We start from the raw sequence: 10,278 nt of genomic DNA, 5'->3' as shown, positions 1-10,278 counted from the left end.
TTCAACTTACACTCTTAGGCCTGACAGCCCATTTTGTAGTTCCCCAACAGGGAGCCAAGGACCAATGCCTCATTTGGGGAGGGATGGTCTGGGCAGAGATTCAAACTAGAACTAAAATCTCTCATAGCTCATATTTTGGCTCATAACTTTTCCTTGGCACAAGTACCATCCCACCCGTGGGTAGATTAATATGCAAACGCATCTGAGGAATGGTTAGATGTGCAATATAAAATACATACTTGAGTGGTTCAAGAGATGTAATTTTCTGCTTTCCTATGTACTCCAGCCAAGGAGAGTGACATATCAAACTGTTTGTCTTCTCGTGGCCAATCTGAAGATATGCCTGTTTTTTTATTTAAGTCTCTCATATTCCAAGATATGAGACATAGGGGAAAATGGATTTTAAAAGTGTTATCTAGTTTCTTACTCGTCTGGAATGTCTTTGAACTCAGGGGAAGGCTTGGGTTATCTTTGTACGAAGTTATTATTATTATTAAACAGTATTTATAAAGCGCCAATAGTTCGCTCAGCGCTGTACATTACAGAGGGGGACAGAACATGTGACAGAACAATAACAATACAATGCAAAACATGAGGGGATTGAGGGCCCTGCTCTTTCGAGCTTACAATCTAGGAGGGAGGGGATGGTGGCACAGGAGGAGATAGCTGTGGGGGATGGAGTGGTAGGAAGAGTGGAGGCGGTCGGCAAGTTAGCAGGGGGTGGGGTAGGCTTCCCTGAAGAGATGGGTTTTCAGGGTGCGCCTAAAGGAGAGGAGAGTAGGTGATAATCTGATGGGTTGGGGCAGGGAGTTCCAGAGGATGGGTGACACCCTTTAGAAGTCCTGGAGGTGGGCATGGGAGGAGGAGACCAGGGAACTAGAGAGAAGGAGGTCTTGTGAGGAGCGGAGTGTGCATGCTGGGTGGTACTTGGATATTAGGTCAGTGATGTAGTTCGGGGCAGTATGGTGGATGGCTTTGTATGTCAGTGTTAGGATTTTGAATTTGATCCGTTGCGCAATCGGAAGCCAGTGGAGGGATTGGCAGAGGGGGGTGGCGGAAATGGAGCGGTTGGAAAGGTGAATGAGTCTGGCAGCCGTATTCAGGATCGACTTAAGCGGGGATAGTCAGTGGCGAGGCAGGCCAGTGAGGAGGGAGTTACAGTAGTCGTTGTTGGATGTGATGGAGAAGTCAATGGGGGGTGAGGTTTGGGCTGGGGGGAAGACAAGAAACTCGGTTTTGGAGAGGTTCAGTTTAAGGAAGTGGAGCGACATCCAGTCTGATATGTCGCTCAGTAGGTGTGTGATTCGGGCGGAGACCGAGGGGGTGAGGTGGGTGGTTGAGAGATAGATTTGTGTGTCATTGGCATAGAGGTGGTAGTTGAAGCCATGAGAGTGTATGAGTTGGCCAAGGGAGGAGGTGTAGATGGAGAAGAGAAGGGGCCTGAGGACAGAGCCTTGAGGGACCCCAACAGAGAGGGGGAGTGAGGGGGAGGTGGTATCATTATAGGTAACGCTGAAAGAGCGTTGTGACAGGTAGGATGAGAGCCAGGGGAGAGCAGAATCTCTGAGGCTGAGGGAGTGTAGTTTTTTGAGGAGGAGGGGGTGGTTGACTGTGTGGAAGGCCGCAGAGAGGTCAAGGAGTAGAAGCACTGAGTAGTGGCCATTAGCTTTGGCGGTTAGCAGGTCGTTGGAGAGTTTGAGTAAGGCGGTTTCGGTGGAGTGTAGGGGATGGAAGCCGGACTGTAGGGGATCCAGGAGGTTGTTGTCATTGGTGCCAGAGGTGCCAGATTGCTCAGCTTCCCAGCCAGCCCAGCACCCAGCTCAAAGATGGTTTATAGCTCGGAGCCCTGGGCCCTGGCCTGCCTGTGACATTTCCAACATGCACACACTGACCAAATGTCACTGTGACTCTCAGAGAGGGAGGGGGAGAATGAGGAGAGATATGTTTGTACAAGATGGATGATCCTTTGCCAAGATGGAGGTTGTAGCCAAAAGGGTTGAACCACGTCCATCTCTGTGCGCATGATTGCTACAATACCAATCCTTACATTGGTATTTCCACACATACCTTGTAGGACCTGTCAGGGATCATTAGTAGCTGGGTGTTCATTGCTTCCACCTCCAGGCCAAAGATGTTTATTCAGATTGAAATTTTGGACATCCATCTACTCTGTTAACTGCTGAATTCATAAAATATCTGCAATAGATGAATAGAATATCTGTGATATCATCCAATTCCTATATTTTCATGTCACAGCAGCCATAACATCCTCCACTCCTCTGGGAAGGCTTTCTACAAGACTTTGGAGGGTCTCTGTGGGAATGTTTGCCCATTTGTGAGGTCAGGTACTGATGTTGGATGAGAAGACCCGGCTCACACATTGGGCTCCATGTTGGTCGCCAAAAAAATTTAGAAAGACTTGGCTTGGAATCCATCCCAGAGGTGTTCAGTAGGATGAGATTGGGGCTCTGTACAGGACACTCCAGTTCCTCCACACCAAACTGGTCATCCATGTCTTTATGGAGTTGTTCCTTCAGCATGGACATTTATATTGAGTTGTCCACCCACCATGGCCAGTAATGTGACCTGATAAATTAACAAAAAAAATTATACATTAATAATGAAAAACATTAATAAAGAGGGATCCATTAGATGGATATAGGATATCATGAAGAGGGATCCATTAGATGGATGTAGGATATCATGAAGAGGGATCCATTAGATGGATATAGGATATCATGAAGAGGGATCCATTAGATGGATGTAGGATATCATGAAGAGGGATCCATTAGATGGATGTAGGATATCATGAAGTGGGATCCATTAGATGGATGTAGGATATCAGGAAGAGGGATCCATTAGATGGATGTAGGATATCATGAAGAGGGATCCATTAGATGGATGTGGGATATTAGGAAGAGGGATCCATTAGATGGATGTAGGATATCATGAAGAGAGATCCATTAGATGGATGTGGGATATCATGAAGAGGGATCCATTAGATGGATGTAGGATATCATGAAGTGGGATCCATTAGATGGATGTAGGATATCAGGAAGAGGGATCCATTAGATGGATGTGGGATATCATGAAGAGGGATCCATTAGATGGATGTAGGATATCATGAAGAGGGATCCATTAGATGGATGTGGGATATCATGAAGAGGGATCCATTAGATGGATGTGGGATATCATGAAGAGGGATCCATTAGATGGATGTAGGATATCATGAAGAGGGATCCATTAGATGGATGTGGGATATCATGAAGAGGGATCCATTAGATGGATATAGGATATCATGAAGAGGGATCCATTAGATGGATGTAGGATATCATGAAGAGGGATCCATTAGATGGATGTAGGATATCAGGAAGAGGGATCCATTAGATGGATGTGGGATATCATGAAGAGGGATCCATTAGATGGATGTAGGATATCATGAAGAGGGATCCATTAGATGGATATAGGATATCATGAAGAGGGATCCATTAGATGGATGTAGGATATCAGGAAGAGGGATCCATTAGATGGATGTAGGATATCATGAAGTGGGATCCATTAGATGGATGTAGGATATCAGGAAGAGGGATCCATTAGATGGATGTGGGATATCATGAAGAGGGATCCATTAGATGGATGTAGGATATCATGAAGAGGGATCCATTATGTGGATGTGGGATATCATGAAGAGGGATCCATTAGATGGATGTAGGATATCATGAAGAGGGATCCATTAGATGGATGTGGGATATCATGAAGAGGGATCCATTAGATGGATGTAGGATATCATGAAGAGGGATCCATTAGATGGATGTAGGATATTAGGAAGAGGGATCCAATAGATGGATGTAGGATATCATGAAGAGGGATCCATTAGGTGGATATTGGATAGTAGGAAGAGGGATCCATTAGATGGGTGTAGGATATTAGGAAGAGGGATCCATTAGATGGATGTAGGATATCATGAAGAGGGATCCATTAGATGGATGTAGGATATGTGGAAGAGGGATCCATTAGATGGATGTAGGATATCAGGAAGAGGGATCCATTAGATGGATATAGGATAACATGAAGAGGGATCCAATAGATGGATGTAGGATATCATGAAGAGGGATCCATTAGATGGATGTAGGATATCATGAAGAGGGATCCAATAGATGGATGTAGGATATCATGAAGAGGGATCCATTAGATGGATGTAGGATATGTGGAAGAGGGATCCATTAGATGGATATGGGATAACATGAAGAGGGATCCATTAGATGGATGTAGGATATCATGAAGAGGGATCCATTAGATGTATGTGGGATATCATGAAGAGGGATCCATTAGATGGATGTAGGATATGTGGAAGAGGGATCCATTAGATGGATATGGGATAACATGAAGAGGGATCCATTAGATGGATGTGGGATATCAGGAAGAGGGATCCATTAGATGGATGTGGGATATCAGGAAGAGGGATCCATTATATGGATGTAGGATATGTGGAAGAGGGATCCATTAGATGGATATGGGATAACATGAAGAGGGATCCAATAGATGGATGTAGGATATCATGAAGAGGGATCCATTAGATGGATGTAGGATATCATGAAGAGGGATCCATTAGATGGATGTAGGATATCATGAAGAGGGATCCAATAGATGGATGTAGGATATTAGGAAGAGGGATCCATTAGATAGATGTACGATATCATGAAGAGGGATCCATTAGGTGGATATTGGATATTAGGAAGAGGGATCCATTAGATGGATATGGGATATTATGAAGAGGGATCCATTAGATGGATGTAGGATATCATGAAGAGGGATCCATTAGATGGATGTAGGATATCATGAAGAGGGATCCATTAGATCAGCGGTTCTCAACCTGGGGGTCGCGACCCCTTTGGGGGTCGAACGACCATTTCCCAGGGGTCGCCTAAGACCATCGGAAAACACATATTTCCGATGGTCTTAGGAACCGAGACACCGCTGCTCCGTCTCAGGCGATGTGTGGGCGGGATGATACGCTGCTCCTGTCACCTGGCCACACCTCCGGGATCGCTCAGCAGCTCCGCCTCCTCGCCGCTGATTGGCCACCGGAACTGTAGCTCAGGAGAGGCACACAGGCGGCCAATCACCGGCGAGGAGGTGGAGCTTGGAGAGGAGGAGCCGAGCGGCAGCGCGCGTACATCAAAGAAGATCGAGGGAGCTGCCGGAGCGAGTGAAGAGGAGAGCGGCCAGAGAAGGAAGACAGCTGACAGGTAAGTGAGAGAGCGAGCCCAGGCTGGAGCAGGGGTCAGCAAAGTAAGTATCATTGGTGTCAGTGGGAGGAATAGTGCCCCATCATTTGTGTCACTAATACCAACGATGGGGCACTATTCCTCCCCCCACTGACACCAACAATGGGGCACTATTCCTCCCCCCACTGACACCAACGATGGGCACTATTCCTCCCCCCACTGACACCAACGATGGGGCACTATTCCTCCCCCCACTGACACCAACGATGGGGCACTATTCCTCCCCCCACTGACACCAACGATGGGGCACTATTTCCCCCCCCCCCTGACCCCAATGATGGGGCACTATTCCTCCCACTGACACCAATGATGGGGCACTATTCCTCCCCCCACTGACACCAACGATGGGACACTATTCCCCCCCCCCCCTGACCCCAATGATGGGGCACTATTCTCCCCTCCACCACACTGACATCAATGATGGGGCACTATTCCTCCCACTGACACCAATGATGGGGCGCTATTCCTCCCACTGACACCAATGATGGGGCACTATTCCTCCCACTGACACCAATGATGGGGCACTATTCCTCCCACTGACACCAATGATGTGGCACTATTCCTCCCACTGACACCAGTGATGGGGCACTACTCCCACTGACACCAGTGATGGGGCACTACTCCCCCCACTGACACCAGTGATGGGGCACTATTCCTCCCACTGACACCAATGATGTGGCACTATTCCTCCCACTGACACCAGTGATGGGGCACTACTCCCACTGACACCAGTGATGGGGCACTACTCCCCCCACTGACACCAGTGATGGGGCACTATTCCTCCCACTGACACCAATGATGGGGCACTACTCCCCCCACTGACACCAATGATGGGGCACTACTCCCCCCACTGACACCAATGATGGGGCACTATTCCTCCCACTGACACCAATGATGTGGCACTATTCCTCCCACTGACACCAGTGATGGAGCACTACTCCTCCCACTGACACCAGTGATGGGGCACTACTCCCCCCACTGACACCAGTGATGGAGCACTATTCCTCCCACTGATACCAATGATGGGGCACTATTCCTCCCAGTGACACCAATGGTGGGGCACTATTCCTCCCACTGACACCAATGATGGGGCACTATTCCTCCCACTGACACCAAGGATGGGGCACTATTCCTCCCACTGACACCAAGGATGGGGTACTATTCCTCCCACTGACACCAACGATGGGGCACTATTCCTCCCACTGATACCAATGATGGGGCACTATTCCTCCCACTGACACCAATGATGGGGCACTATTCCTCCCACTGATACCAATGATGGGGCACTATTCATCCCACTGACCTCAGTGATGGGGCACTACTCCTTCCACTGATACCAATGATGGGGCACTATTCCTCCCACTGACACCAATGATGGGGCACTATTCCTCCCACTGATACCAATGATGGGGCACTATTCCTCCCACTGACACCAATGATGGGGCACTATTCCTCCCACTGATACCAATGATGGGGCACTATTCCTCCCACTGATACCAATGATGGGGCACTATTCCTCCCACTGACACCAATGATGGGGCACTATTCCTCCCACTGATACCAATGATGGGGCACTATTCCTCCCACTGATACCAATGATGGGGCACTATTCCTCCCACTGACACCAATGATGGGGCACTATTCCTCCCACTGACACCAATGATGGGGCACTATTCCTCCCACTGATACCAATGATGGGGCACTATTCATCCCACTGACCTCAGTGATGGGGCACTACTCCTTCCACTGATACCAATGATGGGGCACTATTCCTCCCACTGACACCAATGATGGGGCACTATTCCTCCCACTGATACCAATGATGGGGCACTATTCCTCCCACTGACACCAATGATGGGGCACTATTCCTCCCACTGATACCAATGATGGGGCACTATTCCTCCCACTGATACCAATGATGGGGCACTATTCCTCCCACTGCAAAATTACAGTTATGAAGTAGCAACGAAAATAATTTTATGGTTGGGGGTCACCACAACATGAGGAACTGTATTAAGGGGTCGCGGCGTTAGAAAGGTTGAGAACCACTGCATTAGATGGATGTAGGATATCAGGAAGAGGGATCCATTAGATGGATGTAGGACATCATGAAGAGGGATCCATTAGATGGATGTGGGATATCAGGAAGAGGGATCCATTAGATGGATGTAGGACATCATGAAGAGGGATCCATTAGATAGATGTACGATATCATGAAGAGGGATCCATTAGATGGCTATGTGATATCAAGAAGAGGGATCCATTAGATGGATGTAGGATATCAGGAAGAGGGATCCATTAGATGGATGTGGGATATCAGGAAGAGGGATCCATTAGATGGATGTAGGATATCATGAAGAGGGATCCATTAGATGGATGTAGGATATCATGAAGAGGGATCCATTAGATAGATGTACGATATCATGAAGAGGGATCCATTAGACGGATGTAGGATATCATGAAGAGGGATCCATTAGATGGATGTAGGATATCATGAAGAGGGATCCATTAGATGGATGTGGGATATCATGAAGAGGGATCCATTAGATGGATGTAGGATATCATGAAGAGGGATCCATTAGATGGCTATGTGATATCATGAAGAGGGATCCATTAGATGGCTATGTGATATCATGAAGAGGGATCCATTAGATGGATGTGGGATATCATGAAGAGGGATCCATTAGATGGATGTGGGATATCATGAAGAGGGATCCATTAGATGGATGTAGGATGAGAACATTTCCTGGGTAAGTCATGTCTGTGTAATTAGGGGACGCTGTAGCCCCCAAGTAGTAAAGGATCCGGTATGGAGTAAGGTGCAGGAGGTGGAGGTAGAGGAAGAGCGCACCAACAACAGTGACTGATGAAATATATGGAAAAAACGAGTGCTAGATGTATGCAGGTGGAGCCGCCAGCATGAACGGTAATACCCTCAGAACCTTCTAAATACAATATATATATCAACATGCAGCGCTAGGATGGAAAGTAATTATCATAAATTGTTACTTGTATCAAAAACCCGCATGATGTACGGATATATATAGTGTCTCTAGATATCGGAAGAAATTAAACAACACTCTGAAACAGTGCAAATATGTGGTATGAACGTGACAGTCTTACAGAAGGTCAGGGTAACAATGGTGACATTGGTGGTAGATATCGGTGTGGATTGCAGGAACCAGATGGCGCTTATTAATGCACATATGAATGATGATACTCGGGTCATCTGAACTTGGACATCTGGGATACGGATCGTCCGATGGACAGCCACAGGAATTACAGCATATCAGCCACACTTCCAGATACTTGCAAAATGTGCTATTGCACGAAACATGTCAGAAAGTGGCTTTCAGTGACCCTGCCACGTGGACCCCTCAGTTGGCTAGGTGCCAAAAGTGTTTTTGAAAGTGTAAGTGTCATTCTTTTTAATTGTTGTTCATCATAATAAAGCAGTGTTGCACTATGGCATTTGTTGTGCTTGGGCTCATTCCTCTATGAGCCTGCCTTTTAAAAGGAGACCATTGGATGACATCTTAACTGCTGGCTCCCTCTGGTGGATTTCGTGTGTACTACATACTCTTTGATGCTGGGCTAAAGACCTGTAATGACATCCTGATCGCTGGCTCCCTCTGGTGGATTTTGATCGCTTTGCAAGTATCTGGAAGTGTGGCTGATATGCTGTAATTCCTGGGGCTGTCCATCGGACGATCCGTATCCCAGATGTCCAAGTTCAGATGACCCGAGTATCATCATTCATATGCGCATTAATAAGCGCCATCTGGTTCGTGCAATCCACACCGATATCTACCACCAATGTCACCATTGTTACCCTGACCTTCTGTAAGACTGTCACGTTCATACCACATATTTGCACTGTTTCAGAGTGTTGTTTAATTTCTTCCGATATCTACAGACGCTATATATCATACGGGTTTTTGATACAAGTAACAATTTATGATAATTACTAGAGATGAGCGAATTTTTCAAAAATTCGATTCGCCTGATTCGCCGAATTTTCCGAAAAAATTTGATTCGATTCGAATTTATTCGCTGCAAATTTTACTTATAAAAAGGGTTTCTAGGCTTCAGAGAGCCTTTATATTAGTGCAGAACACTGTACCTTTAATTTAAATGTCCTTGGAGTCTGCTGGGGAAGAGAAATAATACTGTCAGTCAGTATGACATGCAGATGAGTGCCGTCCATCTTAGAATCACCGCACACTTCACTCATTTGGGCAGTCACGGGGCCAAAGAAGAAGAAGGAGAAGAAGAAGAAGAATGAAAAGAATGAAAAGAAGAAGAAGAAGAAGAAGAATGAAAAGAAGAAGAAGAAGAAGAAGAAGAATGAAAAGAATGAAAAGAATGAAAAGAATGAAAAGAATGAGAAGAAGAAGAAGAATGAAAAGAATGAAAAGAAGAAGAAGAAGAATGAAAAGAAGAATGAAAAGAATGAAAAGAAGAATGAAAATAAGAAGAAAAATGAAAAGAAGAATGAAAAGAATGAAAAGAAGAATGAAAAGAATGAAAAGAAGAATGAAAATAAGAAGAAGAATGAAAAGAAGAATGAAAAGAATGAAAAGAAGAATGAAAAGAAGAAGAAGAATGAAAAGAAGAATGAAAAGAATGAAAAGAAGAATGAAAACAAGAAGAAGAATGAAAAGAAGAATGAAAAGAATGAAAAGAAGAATGAAAATAAGAAGAAGAATGAAAAGAAGAATGAAAAGAATGAAAAGAAGAATGAAAATAAGAATGAAAATAAGAAGAAGAATGAAAAGAAGAATGAAAAGAAAAATGAAAATAAGAAGAAGAATGAAAAGAAGAATGAAAAGAATGAAAAGAAGAATGAAAAGAATGAAAAGAAGAATGAAAAGAATGAAAAGAAGAATGAAAAGAAGAAGAAGAATGAAAAGAAGAAGAAGAATGAAAAGAAGAATGAAAAGAATGAAAAGAAGAACGAAAAGAATGAAAAGAAGAATGAAAATAAGAA

Source organism: Staurois parvus, unplaced genomic scaffold (assembly GCF_062004578.1).
Source record: "Staurois parvus isolate SC_StPar_1 unplaced genomic scaffold, SC_StPar_1.0 ptg000573l, whole genome shotgun sequence".
NCBI lineage: Eukaryota > Metazoa > Chordata > Amphibia > Anura > Ranidae > Staurois > Staurois parvus.
This window is presented reverse-complemented; position numbering follows the sequence as displayed.